Genomic DNA, 21,459 nt, shown 5'->3' on the forward strand with positions numbered 1-21,459 from the left:
CTTTTGCTCTGAGTAGACAGTACATGAACTTAATGCTTTTACATACAGAAGAATATAAGTTCAGAGGAAACAATATTCAGTTATTTATTAAAACTGCTAAATTACAGATTTTAGACATATTCAAGAGTTAGCTGAAAAGTTAATGAGCTCTTCCTCAGCCCTGGCTGTGGGAGGCTTGCAACCCCCCCCTCCACCTCTCTTTTTTCTGTCTGGGGATTTGGTGCAGGGTGTGTATGTTTGTCAAGTGAAAGTGGCTCCTCAGGTTGTAATGTTCCTGTCACTGATAGGTGGAGACCAGCTCTGTTACAGAGGTTAGCTGTGTTTGGTTGATCCTCCTCCTGCTTTAATATAATAATCCGTCAAAGAGCATCTCCACTAGTAATTACCTGCTTCCCCTCCCTTTCTCTCCCACTGTCTTTGCTCTCAAGACTTCAAACAGGGATTTTTCTCTTTGCATACAATATTTATATCCTTTATGTCAGTGGCTGGATGGCATAAAACATTCATGGCACCTTTTCACACCTTAATTTCATGTGATATTCCTTTTGTTTTGTTTAGATTTTGAACATGATATGTGATACTGTACTGTCTCAAGAGTATCGATACATTTTGTTGCTTCAGTGTTGCCTCTCATTTACCAGTAAAATGTGGCAGATGCTTCAGTGCCTCAGACCTGCGACTGTATCACCCCTAAATCATTGTTTTTCCAGACCTTTCATGAGTCTCCTGTTGATTCATGATGATATATGCCATGAAAAGATGTGCATATATCAGCCTTCAGAGATGCCATGCTGTTTGCACCACAGCAGCAGTCTCTTTGCATCGTGTTCGGCCATGGTGAGCAGGACTGGAGCACTAACTGTCAATAAGGGAGGATTTGTGAAAAAATTATCATTCGGGGTTTTTTTTTGTTTTGTTTAGGTTTTTTTCTTTTTGGGGGGGGCAGTTATTTTATCGAACGGTTTACAAAATTATTCAAAATAAGTACATTTACTACATTACAATATTGTCAAAAACAGGCACGACACTTTGATCATAACTGTTTTCATATTTTGCTTGTGAATTACCAGTCAATATGAATTTTTCCCCGTCTAAATATTGACTATTAGAAATGCATAAGAGCAGATTTTTTTATTTTACTTCTGCTATATACTGTAGCTATTTTTTGTTGAATTTATGTTGGAATTATTTACCAAAAATTGCAGCATTAGCAGATTTGGATGGTAACACAGATTCATAATTTCAGTAAATCATTCACTGGCTAGCCCTGACGGAGAACATGTAGTGCATTCATAAATCCTCTTTAGGCCCCTTATTTGCGTAGCACCCAGACAGGACACATATACTTGCACGGCTCTGAAATAAACATGGCTGTCTGTAAAGTTTGGACCCAGAAATATATCCGAGTAAACACTGTGGCACATCGACGAATCATTTCTGGAGCTGTCGACTTCCTCCACGCCTCCGTGAGGCTTCGCTCCTCTGTCTTCTAAACTGAATCTCACCCCCTCCTAAACTTGTCAGTGCTAATGAAGTCAGTATGCAAGGTTGTCTTCCACTCTCTCTGAACTGATGGGGTGAACATGGTTGTCTAACTGGTTGACTCCCCCACTCTGCTGTTCCCCGGGGGAGCTGAGCTGGGGAGAGAGAGGGCTGAGCTGAGGGAGGGCAGTGACCCGTGACCAGCTGAGGGGGTGTGTGAGGCGGATAGAGAGAGAGGGGGGCTGGCATGTCCATCATTAGAGTCACTATTTGTTCCAGGTTTTGGGAGCACTGAGGTGGAACTAATACTGAAGAGCAGAATGGACATGGAGAGGGAGGGCCACTTTTTACTGCTACATTAATTAAGCTCATTCTCAACATGCTGCCTGTCTCCCTGTGTTCTGATGTAATTAAGTGGGGGGGGCTGTATTGTGTATACGGCTGGTTTAACCTTTTCTGACATTTACCACAACAGCCTTTCTTTCAGGGGTGGGGAGTGACTGAGGATGTGTTTTAGTTTTAACATTTTGAGAGACTTTTCCTGCCTCTAAATTTGGAGGAAAAGGAAATGGATTTATAAACCAATTGTTTTATTTCATTCTTTTTTTTTCTTCCCTTTTTTGGTTTTCATTTAATTGCTTACTTGTATTGGTTAAAAATGGTTCCAAGATCCAGAAAGTGACATCTTCTTGTGTTTGCTCAACCAGCAGTCCAAAAGAAAAGCAGCAAATCCTCAAATTTGAGAAACTGGACCGTCATCATATTTGCTAGTTTTGCTGGAAAAATGATTTAAATACCAGATGTCATTGTTGGTGATCAATGTAGTATTAATCAACTAAACTTTCAGATGATTTCTTCTCACTTGCAGTGATTTGTTCTGGCCATTATGAATTACACAGTAATAAAGCAGATTAGCTGAATTCATTTTTTTCACAAGATTCTCATAAGATTTTTTTTACTTAAAGTTTTGTTTAATGTTTATTCAGCTATCACTATTTAATGCAGGGGCTTCATTACCAATTTCAAACAAGGGAACAACCATAAAATGTTTTTGAGCAGTGCCTGAGCTAATGCTAAATGCTAAAACATGCCAGGAGTTTCCCCGCAGCTATTCGACAGCATACTGCTTTCCTGAATGTGAGTTCAAATGGTTGTTCACAACATTAGCTATTCTTTTTGAAAGAAGAGAGTACAAGTGTAACGATGATGTCTCATTATGTGTTGTTTGCAACACTGCTAACCAGTAATTTTTGTCTACAGTGACTCTTCCAGACAAACCTTTGTTAGCTCAGTTTAACCTGCTGGTGTTTCTGAGGGCTGATGTCACGTTCCTCTCTGCTGTAGAGAGACTGAATTCAGGAGGAGTGAAAATTAGTTCGTCCCTCAACGTTTCCATGGCAGAAATGAACCAGGAATAATATCTGTCAAACAGCCAAGAATTACATCTGCCACAGACGATGAGCTCAAAAACGCAAACTGTCAGAGAAAATGAGTCAGAGCAAGCAATGGACTCTCTGCAGCTATAGTTGGACGGGAGAGTTGGAGGAGACCAGAGGACACACTCACAGGCTGCTTTGCACAGAAAGACTTGGGCTGGACCCAGAACCTTCTCCCTGTGAAGAGACAGTGACAAGATCTGCACCCTCTGCTGAATTTTATTACTTATTTAGAAACACAGTTTATAATAATAAACAGTGCTTTTCAGTGAGTACATTTCTTTAATATATACTGTTGCACTGCTAAAACACTCATCAGTGTTCAGGGTGAACTCATCATTAACCAGCCATGACAGGTATTGTACTTTTAACGGATTTTACTTCACTTTTACTAGTATAAAACTCTAAATTAAGACTTATTTCTGTGCTTTTTAAAGTAAGGTATTGAGGATTTTCTCATTTTAATGATCTCTATGTGATGCCTTTGTATTAGATTGATGGGCAGTTATTTCTTTGTTGCTTCAACACTTAAGAACCACATTTTCATTTTTTATTTTTAAATGACAGCGATAAGGGAACAAAAGGCTGCCATGGCTCTGTCTGGGCAAGTTTTAGTAGATCTTAAGTGAAACACGCTGTTCAGCGGCTGGAAGACATCTTGTAGTGAGTGTTCGTAAATACAGCAGATGACGGGTGTCTGTCTCCATCAGTGCTGATGCCATGAAGTGACAGCTCTCTGTAACAGTGACAAGTTGGGCTCCAGTGGAGACAGATTGCCTTCAGGTGGCTCCATTTTTTAAATCTAACCACGAATTTGGAGCGCTTAACTTTCCTTTTGAAGGCTGAAGGGCTCATTGCCTTTTATATTCCAGATTTCAGCAGAGGAGAAGGTGGGAGGGGTGGGGGTGGCTTATTTGAGAATTTGCTTTAATATCTGTCTTTCACAGATCAGAGGGTGTCAGATTCTCACACCTCATATTTCATAGTATCTATCACAAGCCATGTAAAATTCCCTTAAAAGTGCATTATGCAATATAATAGCAGGTTGGGGTGACATTTCTCTGTCAAGGGGAGGAAGCCTTGTTACAGACCCATTGCCTTTTACAAAAAGGATTTCATCACCCAGGGAATCAGGGTGAATTTCTCCAGCTTGTCTTGTGATTGCAGCTGATGACTGAAATTAGAGATGAGTCTTGTGCCATTCCTGTAGACAAATGTGTTCTTGCAAATGCAAATGATTTCACCTTAAAGCTGACATAAAGCACAGACAGAATATTGGGGAAGATTTTCATAACAGTTGTATTGACTCATTGTTGGGGAACTGTGAGCAGTTGATCCAGATAATCTTGTGCAGTCCTCAGAGTGTCTGCATGGAAGTAGGAGAAATTATTTCAGGGCCTGGTTATGCAGAATTTGCAATGGGTATTTTTGTTTTTGTGTGTGTGTGTGTGTGTGTGTGTGTGTCTTTTTTTTTTTTTTTAAAGGGAAATACCGGTAATAACTATCCGGAAAAACCATTAGAATTAATATTTATGTTGCTTGTAATGAAATATTCATTAAGTTGGTATAAAAAAAGAACAACGAATGAGACTAGGGAGAGAGGGAATGTGTGTATTTGTGTGTAAAATAGGGGCTGTGGGGCCTTCATCACCTATTGCACAGCACTACTGACAAAACTCCTGGATTGAATATCTGACATCTCTTAACAAAAGCCGCAGCAGTTGCATCTTCTTCTCCTTGTGTGTGTGTGTGTGTGTTTTATCATAATTTTTTCCCTCCTTCTCTCTCTTCCTCTGCCTGAGATGATGCGAGTCCCCCTGTTCATTCAATTGCCACATCTCTCCCTCTTTCGCCACCTTTCATTCCCTCACTTCCCCTTCGTTCCATCTTCCCAAATTAAGAAATTAATGAGGGATAGGTTCTTTACCAACTGCCCTCGCAATGTTTACCACTGATGAAATTATAATGTAGGCCCTGCTGTATTATTTATAAGCCAATTAGGGGAAGTGTTACTTGATTTGATGGGGAGCCGACACACAGAGTACATTTAACTAATGGAGACCAAGAGAGTAAAGAGAAGGAGGGGAGGGAGGACAGCTGAGGCGGACTATTCCGTACGATGCTCTAGGATTACGTGGCTAATTGCCCTGCTTTATCTGTCTGTCACGGATAGCCATGCATATTTTAGCGTTCCCAAAGACTTTGATTGTTTGCACTCGTGTTGGGGCTGTAACAAGTAGAGCAGAGGCCAGAGTGGAGTGTAGTTAAAAACTGGCAGCAGGGGAGGCAGGGAAAAGAGGGAGTGGGGGGGTGAAAAGGAGCAAGAGGAAGGGAGCAAGGTGGTTGTGGGGTGGTCGTACACAAAACTCAGGCACTGTGACAGGTGGAGGAAGAGTTTTGACAAGAAGCAAAGGGGTGTCAAGGTGGGAAAATGTAAGGGGGGGAGGGGGGGGTACAATTAGGTGGCAGCATAAACAGAAGTTAATTTCCCTTATTGTAGCCTGTAGCCATGCAAGGCTCACTGACCTCTTCTGCATAATGCTAGGAAATGATTTAATAATTCTGCTCCCTCATTTGCATGGCTCATTTGCACTGCAGCACAGTGTAGTGACATCCAAAGAGACAACATGGGACAAAAAACTGCTCCCATGAAATGCAGACACACACAAGCAGCTGGAAAACTGTGGCTAAAGAAAAAAAAAGTGAACAAAACTGATTTACACACAAGGTAGTGGAGTGAATCAATTATCAATTATCTGGCTCAAAATTTGTCAAGATTTATCACAGATTTGTCAGATTTGTCAGTTTCAGTTTTTGATCTGGTTAAAAAAAGGGGGGATATATTTGCACATCTCTGTCTTTCAAATATGAACATTTGCAGGGTTCCTCTGCTTCCTCTCTGTGGAAATTAGTCCTGACACTGAATCTATTTATTTATTTATCTATTATTAGCTGGTTTCATTTTCCTTTCTTATGTTTTTGTTAATTAAATGTGCCTTGGGTGAGAATAACTTCTGCTATGTGTTGTGGCTTTTCACACGGTGAAGGATTAATGCAAATTAAATAACTGTTCGTTTTCAGAAAGATGTCACTATGCAAATGGCAGTTTTTTCTTATATTTTATAGACTAAATAATTCAATGAAAAATAATCAATGGAGAAAATCAATAGTGGAAATATTCATTAGTTACACCTACCCTTCTTTAAATTTACCCAGAAAAAAAGCACCTTTTGATGATATGATAAAAAACAACGCCTTTTATTGTTCCTCCAGCTGCTTGTTCACTATTGCACTGGTATCTGGTGGAATATTGGATTTTTTTCCTAATTTATTTAGCCCCTCCAGGGCCAGCCGTAGGCCAAGACCCCGCTGGTGCTGAGCTCATCTTGGGCAGGCAGATCCTGGAGGAACCTGCTGAAGCCTCTAGAGTGGAGCTCCAAGGAGCAACTTTGACTGATGAGCTTTTTGAAAGTTGATCAGACACTTATGCTAAGAAGGGGAAACTGGAGCAAAGGCATCCTTAATTATCTGATGAAGAGAAGCTTATCTGAACGGTGTCTTTTTCTTTCTTCTTTTATCTTGCCGGATCACATGGCAGATCTTTACATAACAAAAGAGCTACCTGGCTGGCCCGCATCATTTAAAACTCCATCCTGATCCAGAGACACTGCATGTGTGAGTCCTAGTTCTGGTCTTGCACAAAAAGTTCCTTCTTCTCATTACGTACGGGAGCCCATTCTGGAATTGTAATTTCCCTGAAAGATTGTGCGATAAAGATATCAGGCCAAAGCATATTGGAACATTTATGGGTCTTCTCCCCACAATGAGTGTGTAATTAATTCACGATTAAAAGTATTAGTACAGGCTTTGTGTGGTGATTTATTTAAAGGCTGGTACTAACGCTGGCTCGGTTTCCTCCTTTAGGAAATGGGTAATAAGATCTGATGCCAGGCCTTCTTTAGCATCCCTTTCCACACACACACGCACACCCCATATTAGTGTGTCTCCATCATTACAAGCCTGCACATAAGCACAGGAGCGCTGTCACCAGTGCCGTCACAGGCACCATGTTAACTTATTCATTCCTGTTAAAGCCCATGTAACTGGATAGCTGTTAATTAATATAGCTGTCGGGTAAATGGTTGCCACCGGACCATCGCCACCATCCATCAGTAACATAATCTCAGGCTTGTTTTCGTGCCAGGCCTCAGGCTCAATTAAGATAATGCTATGCAAACGAGGTCTCTCGCTATTAGCCTCATCACTGAGGGGCCGTTAATGGCATAATTGGGGCACTCCAAAGAACAATCACCGTGGCGCTTCCTCCCCACCTATGAGCTCAGCAATCATCTGTGAGCATGACTGAGGAGTCACGAGTCGTGACCGCCAGGCGACGAGTCATGGCTGCAGATTGACCCGGGAGGTCCAACAGGAGCAGCTGGAGAGCACAGACAGACGACTGCAGCCAAGACTGCAGGCCTGTGACCCGTCTGATGGGCTGTAATTATCATCAAATGATGCGTCTATGCTGAAATACACCACAGTCTTTGTGTTATTAGGTAACAATGAGCAAAATCAAACCCCTTTTTAGGAAAAACTAGCCCATTAAACATGGTTTCGGTGATTTACAGAAAGAACAGGGCTGTTCATGAGTCTAAGTGAAGTCTCAAGTCATTGGGAGGTAAGTTGATCCTACAGATTTGCAGTGTCTGACTGTCTAATAAAATCTGTTGTCAACTTGCATCATTCTCATGCCAGTTGCAAAATAATGCTGAAGGTGATGATGCCAGTTTGAACTTACAATAACTTATAATGGCTGCTTGCAGACCTCTTTTGAGTCAATATATCTGTGGCAGGTGGAGAGAGAGCTGAAATGGAGCATGCGACACAACAAAAGGATGTGTTTCAAAAGTGAGAAGACATTCAAAATCTCACTGACATCCACAACCAAAAACTGAACCATACAACAGAACAGTTTTCACGTTGTTCACTCAACATGTTTGGATTGCTTTAAAAAATCTCCAATATTACTGTTTACCTTTCAAAAAATTCATAAAAGTCCTACATAGATAAACATTAACAGCTCAACAACTAAGATAAGTCAAATGTGACATCAGGAGACGGCTTTTGCAGTTTACTTCTCTGCAAACATTCAACAGTCTTAGCTGGTGCATCCTGCAGTTTCATTAGTCACTTTAACAATGTGAGGCTCATTATAAATAGAAATATATATAGAAACACAGAATTTGAAAGAAATCAGATTCAAAATCAGCTTGTTTAGTTTGACAAGACAAAAAGGTCCAGGTCATTGAAGAAGGCAGATGCAAGCAACTTCCAAACCAAGAACATCAGTCAAGTTTCAGTGCAATAGGAGACCTTGCCCCAGTAGTGCATAGTGAACATTTTAAAATGAAAGTTGCGTTTATTGCGTTTAAAAAACCTGAGACCAGGTCCTGTGGATGAAATATTGATGAAAGAGCTTCCTGTTTGTGTCTTGGTTATCCTTTTATTTTTACCCAGTGAGACTTAACACTTGAATGTTTTTCCTTTTAAGTCTTTAGGGAGTCAAATCTCAAATTAGCCAAACCACACAGCAGTCAAGTCCAGGTCATGTCTCAAATCTCAGGTGCTCATCTAGTCCGACTCAAGTTCAACTCTGGGCTGAAACGGTGGCCTATATGAGGCTGAAACAAGATTTTGCCTGAAAGAGAAAGACTGGGGAGCTGGAAATAAAATCAGATGCTAAAACTGCAGTGGTGGCAGCGGTGCAATGTTGGTCCTGGAGGGGGGAGACGGGGAGGATGGTGTTGGCAACAGTATGACCGCGGTGAAGGTTAATGAAACATCAGGGGTCCTGAGTACGGACAGGTTTTTTGATATGAAGAGAACGCAGATGCAGAATCCTGGTTAATTTATTATTTACAGCACAAAAACGGTCATTCAGAAATTGAGGTGCAGTGTGTGACAAAGTTGATTCAGTACCAAAGGTGTCTTCCGACGTCACTTTTCAACTCAGAAATCAATGTTCAACCCTTCTCTCCTGTTGTTGAAGAGGCTTGGCCTTGTTCTTGCCTTTGTTTATCTTGGTCTCTTTTATAACATTGCTCAATGGAAGGCAGTCGCCATTACGGCCCATACAGATAGAACAATCCAGAAGTAGCACAGGAGGAGGTTTACATTCAGGACAAACGTTATATCGATATAGATCATTTCAAAGTGTGGTGAAAAACGAGCTGCCTTGAGCCACAACTATTGAAGCTTTAAATCACAGAACTAGATATTTTATAGCAGTCCATGTTTTGAGGTCATGCTTCAAGAGAGAGAGCAAGCTGTCCAGCCAAGGGTGTTTCATCTGTCACCTAACGAAAGTCAAAGTTAAATACAACTTTTACTGCCACGAGTTAGGACCCTTTTAAGATGAAGAGAACTTCTTTGCTTTTGCAAACACTTTTGCACAGACAGATTTACACTGAAAACTATTTTTTATTTCGATCATTATTCCAAAGTAAAACTTATGACTAAACATGACATTCGGGATATAGCAACAGGCTGTTTCTTATTCCCTGCACTGCGAATCTGCCATCTGAAATGTATGAATTCCCAGGAGACTTTCTGAGTGCTGAGTCACAATCCCACACATTTTCCTTCACAGCGCGCTTGTTGATGATTTGCAGGTTTTTCTCCCTTCAGCAGGAGAGACAAAGCCACATCTCTGCAAAACTGAGGCCCTTCCCATCTGTTGTCTGCTCACACCTCCACTTTGCTACATGACACACACACACACACACACACACTCATATACCACGGATGGGCTTCAGCAGTAGCACTGGCTATAATGATTCCTCTGACACACATTGGGGCACATCATTCCACAGCACAGCACAGCTTTGCAGCTCAAGGCCCCTAAACCTCACTCACACTGCTCACTAGCAAGATTGTCTGTGTGTGTGTTTGTTTGCTTGTGTGTGCGTGCCATGCAGCTGAGCAGTGAGCAGCTCCTTGGGAATTTTAAAGAGTCAAGCTCCCCTAAATCTTCTTGTTTCAACTTTAGAAAATCAATAGGATAAATATCCTGTTTGTCCTCAGCCACCCACCTCCAGCTCACTCAGGTTACCAGAGCGGAGAATCTTGCTCTCACCTCAGGCAATGTTTAAAATAATCCCTGGTTTGTTGAGCTTTGAATGGCCAAGGATCTCAGGTGCAGCTATTTTTTTTTAAACAGCAAGCAAGAGGGGGGATCAGGTTAACATATGCCATCAGAGAGCGCCACTGGCTAAGTCCTCCAATCGACCTGCTCCGTGTGTGATTAGGCTAGTGAAGCCGAGCCCGGCCAGACACCGATCGAAGAGGGTACACTCTCAATATGGATGTAAACCTTGCTTGCCATGGCGACATCCAGCTGCTTCTATTGATTTTTTGTCCTCAATTATATAATACAGGCTCTGTTCTGGATTTGAACTTAAATCACATAGTTTGGTGAGCGAGCATGTCCCATAAATCAGGAAAGCATTTTGACTCATATGAAATAGGATTTTTATCGACTGCGTTTGGCAGCCCCTCTGGAGAGATTTGCGTGACTACAGTGTGAATGCGCGATGCCAAAGAGGATGTCTGCAGGGTTTCAGGTGATTGGACTAAAGACAAAGAGGCACTGACACAAAACTTTGGGCATGCAGCTCAGCAAGCCAAAACTCAAGCTCTCGCAAATCTGTTTTGAAAAGCTCCTGGATTAGTTCTCCCAGTACACAGCTGACTCTTCTAATTGGAAGACATCCACTTTTTTAGCCATTTGATCCATTGGCAACTTTGTTGAAATCCCCGCATTTTTTTACCCTCCTGGGCATATAGATATCGATCAGAAAATACATATCAGTAGCAACATTGTCAATGAAAACACAACCCCACACGTTCACACACCAGTTTCACAGTTTAATGAATATTAAAGTCAACCTAACATCCAATTAAACAGTACAATCCAAGAACAATCAGACAGAACTCAATAATGAAATGATCTAGTGAGAGAAGACCATTCATCCTCCAGTACAACTCGACTTGATAGTCATTTATGTTGACATGATTTTTTCTTTCCTTTCCCTTTAACATCATTGGCTTTAAAGCGGCTTTGATCTGGATGTCCACACTTTGTTCATACTCAAAGTGGCTGTGATACCAAAGCTCAGGGTGTCTCCCCCAAACAATTTTTAGGTGTGGTCATTGAAGACTCATTTCTAAAAATAGTTTGACATTTTGTTATTCTGATGTACTTGCTTGCTGAGATTAGATGAGACAATTGCTCCTTCATATGGTTGGTTATTTGTTCATCTGTGACACACAACCTGGGACCTGTTTAGCTTATCCTGACATAAAATATAGACTGGAAACAGCGTCACATAGCTTGTATGCGTAATGCGTACTGCTACATTAAGGGTCACTAATTCTTATGTCTTGATAGTTGGTGTGTACAGAAGTAGGTGTTAAGTGTTGTGAGCAGAGGTAACCCTAGTCATTGCATTGGTCTACACTTTTGCACAGACATTCATTATCCCTGGAAGATGACTGACAGAGGTAGTCTCCTCACTCTTCCTCTAGCATCTCCAAAAAACTTTCGCCTTTAAATGGGTGGATGATCTTAAAAATCAGCACAGCTTGAGGCTTTAGTGATGGCACTCATTTCTAAATTACTCTGGAGAAAAGCTTCTGCTAAATGAATAAATGTAAATGGACGAGATTAATTAAATTCTCTATGATGATCCCCTCACTTTTATCAGGTCAAACTTTCAATTTATCCAAAATATCTTGTTTATGACATATTATTTATGACCAAATATCCAAAGAATTAGCGACATTTGTATTTAGAGCTAACAAGCTAAACGAGGATGTGGTCAACATTATCATGCAATATTGACGTTGTGAGTATATTTGCTCGCATTAATATTTGGCTCAAAGCGTTTGTACAAGACCCACCACGATCGAAAAGACTGCAGAAAGCCCTGCAGTTTGAAGTAAATAAATAAGGCCTGCATGTGATAACAAATCAGAGAGACACATTTGTAAAAAATCCTACGTGAAATATTTTCAATCAAAGTTGTTACATTGAGTGTGTGACCGCATTTTTAACTTATTGATTATTTTCAATACAATTTTCAGCCACTTTTTATCATTTAAACAACCAGAAACGCAAAATGATGCCCCCTACAAATACTGTATTTTTGCCCCGAACAGAAATGATCCACAAATAAGACAAACAGTGATGTCACTTCCTCCATGTGCCGGTGACACCTTTCATCACTGAGTGATATGACTGTCACTGTTAACCAAAGTATTTCATGCTGTATAGATCTGGTAAACTAAGCCTCCACTTGTGGGCCACAAACATCGACCTAATTTCAAGCAGGCCGCCCTTCCTGCAAATGAGAGCACTGTCATTATCACTGAGTGCCATCAGACACCAGGAGGAGGAGGACTATGGAGAGGCAGTGGCTGAAGATGGCCAGGGGTTCGGTTCGGTGTGAGGGAGGGAGGGAGGGAAACCCGAGCCTCAGATGCTAATCTTTCTACGCTCTGCCGTTTTGGGGGATAATTGTAGCCCCGGCTGAGCTCAGGTGATGATGCAGGCGATCTCCTGGAGTTAAGCCTCGTCATTCTCGCCAGTTTGCTCTCTTCCCCTCACCTGTCCTTCCCCCTTTGCTTAGTCTTAATCTCTTTTTCCTTCCCTTGAATCTCCCCCTCCTCCTTCCATATGAATATTCGCCAGGATGCCTGACAAACCTGCAATAAGAGGCAGTGGGGAAGGGTCGTGGGCGTAACTTTAGCTGGAGTAATGAGGCCTAATCCCCTGCTGACTGGGGCCTGTTTAAACAGCTCCTGGCTGAGCCACCCAGTAAAAGAGTAATTAACCCCAGTACCCTCTGATCCCCAGCAGCTCCGGTCCTCCTCGACGGCCGCTTCCCCATCTTCCACTCCACCCCCAACGCTGTTTTGTCATTGTCCAGGATGTGATGTTCAGGAAGATGGAAATTGATAGAAAGGCATCACTTCAGTGCAAGCTGGAAATAAGCTTGTGATAGAGTGCAGAGCAATGCAATCCTTCACAAAGCATTTCTGAACTTTCCTGACATTGTCTTTGTAGTGACTTGTCTTTTTATTTGAGGAAGCCATTTCCTGTGTGCTGTGCGAAGAAACAGTAATGGGAACAGTTCAAGGTTCAAGGGTCATCGTAAGCACCACGAATCAGTTGAGACAGACGGTGAGCGATCAGGTGTGAAACATATTTCTCGCCCACTGATCTGATTTCCAGACAATCATACACGGCAGATTCTTTGTATTTGCCTTAGGTGAGCTCACGAAAACAATCAGCACAATCAAACAGCATACACTACGCGCAGGCATCCCATCAACCCAATAAGAAAAGCCTTGTGTGTTCATGTCCCGGCTCTTGCCGTCTCCATCCGGCTTAACACAGAGAAAGGAGCTGGAGTGTTTGAAGTAAGCAGCCACCACACATTATGCTAGATGAAATGCTATCATGCGTGGTCGCTGAATGGTTTGTGTCATTAAGAGAATAAGGCAAACAGGGAGCCGAGCACGCTCAGAACCTGCCTGCTCGCATGCCTTTCTGAGGGGAATGCAAGATTAAGGGGATGTTCAGAGGCTCTCGTCTGTCAAGACTTCAAAGATGCCATCGACACTCCTTGTTTCTGCCAGCGCAGCGACCAAATCGCACATACTCTGCCGCCTCTGTGGCTGTCAAAGCTCTTCTGACATCCCCTTTATCAGGTATACAGGCTTTAATCCAGACATAGATAAATAAATCAACACACAGGGGTCCCGCTCTTTTCAGCGCCTCCTGGTGGCAGGGTATCAGCAGAGCCAAGAACAATATCAAGAAGTCATTAGTCATCTGCTGGGGACAACAAAGAAAGGCCAATTACACAGTACAGAAAGGATAATTAATTCACAATTCTCAAAGAAGTGGATAAACCAATAATAAGAGCATCTTTTTTTCTTCTGACTGTCACATCAGATGATTCTGCGCAGATAACAAGCGGGAAACGAAATCAGCATTGGCATCAAGGCTTCCACTTGCTGAATTGGGCTCATCTCCTCCTGTATGCCTGGACTGAATTTCAAAGTGTATCCATCAGTTTCTACAAACAGAAAAATGTGTCGCTTTCCACTTTCCTTTTCTTTTTTTTTTTACGAGTGCAGATATCCACTTTGACACCCAGTACAACATCTGGAGCAGACAGATGAGAGGAGAACACAGAAGTTTGAATTAAAGTTGACACGTCGACATGCAGGCAGATAAGCAACACATCAGAGCTCGCCATGGGCAGCCAGCCAGGATGGACACATCAGTCTGTTTAGATGAGAGCGAATACTGAGCACAAAAAAGGAAAGAAAATGAATGCAGTCATAAGTGATAGCAGGAAGCAATCTGAGATATTGACAATGTTATAAATACAGAGGAATAAACCAAAGGAACTGCAATGTGTACTCAATATGATACTTTAACTCACTGAGAAGTTCCTGGGAAGAAGTAGAAAACACACACACAAAAGCTGGAGAGACAGTGTTGTACCTGTCTGGGTGTATTTCCGTTGGTTCTTTTCATTTTATTTTAACAGCAAAAGTGAGGCAGACAGAGATCACCACAACAGAAATATGATGTCTGAACTGTGAAGAGACATCTGTTGTTCCATTGTTCTGTTTGTTTGTTTTGAAGCCCAGTCTGGCAGCAGAAAGCACATCCCTTTCAGAATACAAAAGATGCCTTAGAGGCAACATAAGTGAAGTTTTATGCTGATGACTGACTGTTTGACAAACATTGGGGGTGAAACTACAACTCCATTCAACAAGGAAAAAGGAGGAAGCTGGCGCAGAAGAAAAAAAAATAACAAGGGTACCCGGATAATGTGTTAAAGAAAAGGAGAAAAAAAGGGCTTTAAAAACTGAGGGAGAGAGAGGACAAAAAAACAAAAAAAAACAAACCTAATTTATATCCTATAAGAGGAATGTGAGGCACCCAGGGGGGCCCTGTAAGTTGTGAAAAATTAAAGGAGACGGATTCAAACTGTCCAATTTCCACATCAAACAAACCCTGGGCTCCATGCTCCTGGAGAGGCTGCCTCATATCCAACACATAGCCTCAGAAAAAAGGTGCCCCCCCCCTCCTCTTCATTCCTCCTCATCCTCCCCCCGCCTCTTCATCCCCTGCTCAAGTCCAACACTGGAGCCGCCAGTTTTATTTTTTCCTTTTCTTTCTTTTTTTTTTCCATTTTATTATTATTATTTTTTTTGTGGTACTCTCCATTTCCTCAATAACCCTGCACTCTAATTCCCTTAAGCACTGTACTGGTTACACTAGCCACTGTCTCTCCCCTGCCTAATTATACCCTTGTGAGTCTATTAATCAACTTGTGAATTATTTAAGAAGGTGAGCTCCTCTGCCTGTAACTGGCTTTGACACTGTGAAGGGGAAATGGAAAAGAGAAGAGAAAGGCTGTGTGTAGGTGGGGGGGGGGGGGGCTAAAGTGATGGGAGGAGGGCGATGTTAGGAAAGACAGAAGGAAGGCAGTAGGTGGGTGGATGGAAGGAAAGAAAGAAAGGAAAGAAAAGAAAAGGAACGGGAGATGGAATCAGGGTCTTCTTGCATATGTCCCCCGAGGACCGGGCTGCCTCTGCAGTGCTTCACCCAGACGAGACAAAAACCCCCATCAACATTCACCCTGTTTGTCTTTTTTTTTTTTTTTTGTTTGCTTGTTTTTGTTTTTTTCCTCCTTCCCACCCTCTATTTTCATGCATAAGTTTTCATGATAAACAGGATATTCATGAATATATGGAGTGATACAGTGAGAAATGGAGGAGGAGGGGGGACAGAGGGGTGAGGTGAAACAAGAGAGAGAGGAGTGCACAGTCAAAGCAGGAGAGTGAGCCGAGACTGGGAAGGAATTATGTAGACAGCGGGATGCAACTACACACACACACATAAGCAGTCACACAGATTTACACACAAGCTCACAACTTCGCATTGCAGGCGAGCCGAGGTCCTTCTGCTGTTTGACAGGAGGCAGCGTCTCCCTAGAGCAGTAGGTACGCATGGCGATAGTGATGATGATGATGATTGTTGTGGTTGTTAGCATGCCCGAGTGTGTCCTCCTGATCCCCTGGTCCCTCCTGCTGCAGCCGCTCCTCATCAGTCGAGAGGAGAACTCGACCCTTCTAATGACTCCCATCGACACTGACGCCCGCCATAAGCAGCCGGGGCAGGAAGAAACAAGCGTGAAAGTGAGATCATTATTATTTTCATAATGTTTTGTGCTCTCAGTCGCACCCCTGGTGTATCACGGCGCCGTCCGCAGAATGGTAATGAATTCCAGCCGGAGGAGTGTTTTGGGGCCGTAGAGACAAAAAAATTTCTTTCAAAGATGGTGTTAAAGGGTCAATTCACCCAAACTCCAAAAACTGTATATTTTCTCACTGACCTCTTGCGGTGCATTAACCTGCAGATATTTGTTGTTTTAAGTTTTGAGACACCCACCTCGAGGATTGCTGCATCCTCCCAGCAAAGCGAAGATGAATGTTATTTGGTATTCAAAGCATTTGAAATGAAAATTAAAAAGATCTCCGAGCCGGGTCGATTATCCAGACCATAAGTATATTTTCTGACTGATATATGTGTTTGTAAAATCAAGTACTGAATTATATCCAAAGTTGTATGAAGAAGTTTAAGCTGACAATGTAAGGCAAGTAAAATCTTTCAACACCGCGTTTTGTGGATTGTCCCAGCTTTTTCAGGATCATGTCATCATCATGGCTGCAGACCATGATGGCCAAGTGAGAAAATGTTTTCTTTTTTTGACTTGTCTTTAGCGGGCAAAAGAGCCTGTGGGCTGTTTGCTTGTGTGTCAGATGGGGTATGTGAGCACATTTCAGGATTGTGTGAATATGTGCATGTGAGAGTAGCACATCTCATTAGGCCTGAACAGCGCTGTTGTCTGTGAGGGTATGTAAGTCCACAATGCTCCGTCTCTGTGGGATGTTTATTAAATTAATAAAAAGTTGCTCAAGGCGAGCTGTACTGAGGAATGCCCAGGGCTCGGCTGTGATTGGCACTCTCCGAAGCTCCACGTTGTCTCCAGGGCCCGGCTGCATTTGCTTTAACTAACTGGCCGTGACTGAGGAGAGAAGGCTGACATGAAGCCCCTCTCCCTTTCCCCCACTGTACTCCTGCGCTGCCCCCGGCCCCAGACATCATAACAAGAAGGCAACTGAACACACCGAGGTCTGTATGCAAAAATTGGATGTTTTGTGCAAATTTGTGTTTTGTGAAATGTAAAAATTTTCTTAGTATTGCTGAATCATGCTGTACTAGTTGTGAATTCTGTCTTTAACCGCTGTCCGTTTGGTGTGCCAGTGACATCACCATCCAATCCACTCTGCTGGTTGACTCATGGTGAAGCTCATGAGATTTGGGCTGGTTGTCTAAGGACTACTGGTTATTAGTTAGTCCTCAACCCCTGTTTGTGATCCACATGGTTGTATTTTTTTTTTTTTTTTACGGAAAGAGGATGAACTGACAAATCTTGTTTACCAGTGGTTTACGATTTTGGTGCGTTGTTCTGTTTTCGGTCACCATCAGCTGGAGTGACGGTAAGACCCTGCTCCTCTCCCCAAAGCAGGACGTCTAGGCAGGAGGCCGAGGCCTACAGACAAGAAAAGGAGGGAACCAGAGGTCATGGAGAAAAAACTGAATTCATATCAAAAGAGAATAATGAGACAGGCAGGGGTGGAGGAGACTCCTGAGGGGATGATGAGTCTTGTTTGTTGGAGAACCCACCCCCCCCCAAAAAAACCAATTTCATTATGCAACCATTTCTTAGTTCACACAAACACCTTATTTAGACTACCAGCATTTGTTCCAATTAAACACAAAAGAAAAGTCTGGCATTTCAAACTCTTCAGAGATCTCTTCTGCATATTGCCTTTCAGGAAAAAAAAACAAAGGCAAAAATTAAAATATTTTATCATCTTTTAAGAACCCTTTTTACAATAAACAAGACAAACACAAACAAAACACAACAAAAAAGCCCCACTCTGTCTCATTCACTTAATATCTCTCTGTCTATCTTGCTCTCTCCAGTTCAGGCTAGGCGACTCTCTGAGGAGGAAAGAGCTGAGAGAACACATTTGCATATAAACTGTGAGAGGCAGGGATTGTCATCGGCGGCACATTAGACGCAAGGAGCGCGAAGGGAGAGTATTTTCATGTGCAAATTTCAGCCTCGCCAACTCTGTGCATTATTATTTCATCGACGCCTAAGAAGGAAACCCCTCCGATCCCCAAACCCCGCCACCATCCCCACGGACACTTCAAGATTCACACCAAATCCCCCTGTCGTGCCGCTTCCCCAGAAGGCCCCACTACTGACTAGCTGTTTACACCGGGGCCCACGACACAGGAGGAGTCAATCCGCCTCTGAGATGGGCATGAGATCAGATGAGAGGGAGCTGGAGGGAGAGGGAGCAGATATACACCAGTTGTGACCAGCAGTATTGGTGTTCCTCGCATTAATTGCTTGTAAACTGCGAGGCTAGAGGCTTGCTGGCTTTCAAGTTTAAAAAGGAGATTACAGCCAATTAGCAAGGCCTCTGAAAACCCTTTACTGCCTGGGGAATAGTGGCTGATCCCTAATGTGGGACAGCTGTGAGCAACAAAGGAACAGTCGCAGTCCTGCTTTGGAAAACACACTTGCACGCGCTTACTTCAAAAACACACACATATTGTATGCACTCATATTATTTCACATACAAAAAGAAAATGCTGATTGATAGAAATAGCTGCAAAGAAGTGCTATTACAAGCATGAAAAATGAATGAGTACATAAATGCAAACATCCAAACAGACACATACGTGCACAAAGCCTGCTCCCAAAGTGACAGAAAGGGAAGAGATAGGGAGGTAAATACGTTTTAAAAGGTTAGGGGGGAAACGATTGTGGGATGGGGAATGTATTTCATCCTTTTAAATCAATTTGTCAGGTTTTTCTTGGAGCCGTGTTTCCAAAAGAGCCGAGTGTTTCCCTGTAAACTGCCATCTTTAATTTCTTTGTCTGACATGCTCTACTGTACCACGACACACCAGAGACCTAGTGTGAGGTGAGCAAAAGGTTCAAAGCCCAGATGGGAGAAGAGCCTGTGTACCCCTGAGCACCGTGGATTACCTCATTCACTCTCATGTCAAACAGAAGGCAGGAAGAGGAGGAACACAAGTTGAAAGATCTCCACAGACTCCGTAATCTACGCCGATTTCTGCCGAGCCCCACAACTCCCACATTACCAGTCTCGCTCACTGATTTCCTTCTTCCTCTTTATCTTTGCTCCCTGTCTTTCCTTCCACAGTGCACCTGCACATCCTCTGCTATACCCCGCCACCCTGCCATCTTCATCCTCCTCCCTCATCCCTGCGCACACATTAGCAAAAACAGCTGTCTGCCAACTATTCTGACTTCAGGTAATGAGATTCCGATTCTCCATATGTACCACAACAGCTTCGCCAAAAAGAGTTTAGGAAACATAAGCAAGACCAAAATAGGTGGGGTCCACCACATGAACCTGTTCTGGGATTACAAAAATAAAAGTACTTGACAAAAGCACCTCAGTAGCAGTTTGGTCTTTAAGTGGTGTCACATACTAACACAAACTTTCTTATTTAGAAGTTGTGTATTTGGAGTGTATTGAAGTAAATAACTTTTTTAACTGATCTTAAAACTTAATTAGTGCCGCATTCACACACACAGGCGTGGACACACACACACACATATACAGGCATATACTGTATATGTATACACTTTTCAGAAACTTTGGAAAGAAATTGCTCATCGCTCTGGCATTCAGTTGTGTTTTTGCTCAAACTTTGGCATGATCAGTAGCTTATGGTTCAGTGTCCTGTCCAGTTATCTCACAAATAACCACTGTGACATTTTTGTTGCACTAAACCTCTTGTGAGGAGAGCAGGTATATATAAAGCATGACAGTTTGACACTGGAGACGGCCATTTGTTTCCTGGCTTCATATTTGTGTTCTCTCTACTAAGTCAGAAAACACTCATAAATGTTTATAAGGGGTTTGCTGGAGGACAATGATAGTATCTAACTTGTGATTTATGTATGGAACTTTTTGGGAATCAACAAGGTTTACTATTCTGCTTTTACCACGCAACGAAAAAGCAACAATTAAAAATATGTACTCTTATGCTGATTAACATTTTTGCTTAACATGTTAAAAGTGCCATTTCTCTTAGATATCAATGTTCTGGGAACACATGAAGTTAAAATGCAGTTCTGAGCAGGAATGTTTGGTATAACACCGGCCCACTATTACAAAACAGTTGCCCAATACAGGCTAAAGAAAATAAGTTAGAGAAATAGGAAGAAAGCAAGAGCTGACATTGGCCATGTTTTTCACAAATGGAAGCAGCTCATATGATGCTGAATTGAAATTTTTATTCTTGACTTGGTAAGCAAACAGCTGCAAATGCTGATATTAGCTATGCAGCTATGGCCAAAGTGTACTTATGCCTCTAATGTGGAAACAATCACTGCGTGGATACTGGCATTTGTATTTTAACCTGAAGGGCTGCAGAGTTTTGCACCTATCATCTCTCGTTTTTCTGTCTGTTGAACCAACACATAAAAACTCTTTAGTTGTCTTCGGCAGAACCTCTTTAAAACCTGTGATATACTGTTAATAATATAATAATATGTAATAAAATCACACCTGAAAATATGCCCAATAATTATAAATATAGGGACACGCTGTTTCCTTCCATCCTCTCATTTCAAAGTGGGTCTCCCATTCTTTCGTTGTGCTCACGGGAGTGTTTGTTTATAGCGTGACCCTCTCAGGAAAGTCGACAGCTGTTTCCAGTCGAGCTCAGCGGCGACACCGCCATCCTTCAACATGATGAGTTTCGCCTTTTAATGTATTGCAGTTAACCACATCCTAATTAGAACTAATGACTTGCTCATTAAAGTGCTCTACAGCTAATTGGCATACTGAACTGCAAACAGGGTAACACCACAAGGAGGTCAGGAATTTTAAAAATCATATAATAGTTGTAAAGGGGCGGGTTGGGGGGGTGGGTTGACCATGGAAAGCTGCTAGCCTTCTTATCAAACTGCATTTTTAATTAGAGATAATCAATATTCAAGGCAATGGATTTACCACAGTTTATATATCTATCAAGGATCATAAATACTTAATGTTTAAAAAAGTACGCAACCCCAACACTCCCAAATTTTTATTCCCCAAGTTTATAGCAATCCAGCAAATCAGATATGATTAATTATAAATTGAACCATTACGGAGCACTTCAGACGCTCACGTTCATAAATTGCATCCACAACTGGGGTTGAACATGAATTTGCTCTCCTGGTATTTCTGCGGCTCGTATGCAAAGTCGCCGGGTCTGATTCACATGCAGGATCTGTTCTGCACCCTGTAGTTTCATTTAGATTAAAAAGACTGAAATAGACAAAGA

The sequence above is a fragment of the Echeneis naucrates genome, chromosome 12, assembly GCF_900963305.1.
Source record: "Echeneis naucrates chromosome 12, fEcheNa1.1, whole genome shotgun sequence".
In the NCBI taxonomy this organism is placed as follows: domain Eukaryota; kingdom Metazoa; phylum Chordata; class Actinopteri; order Carangiformes; family Echeneidae; genus Echeneis; species Echeneis naucrates.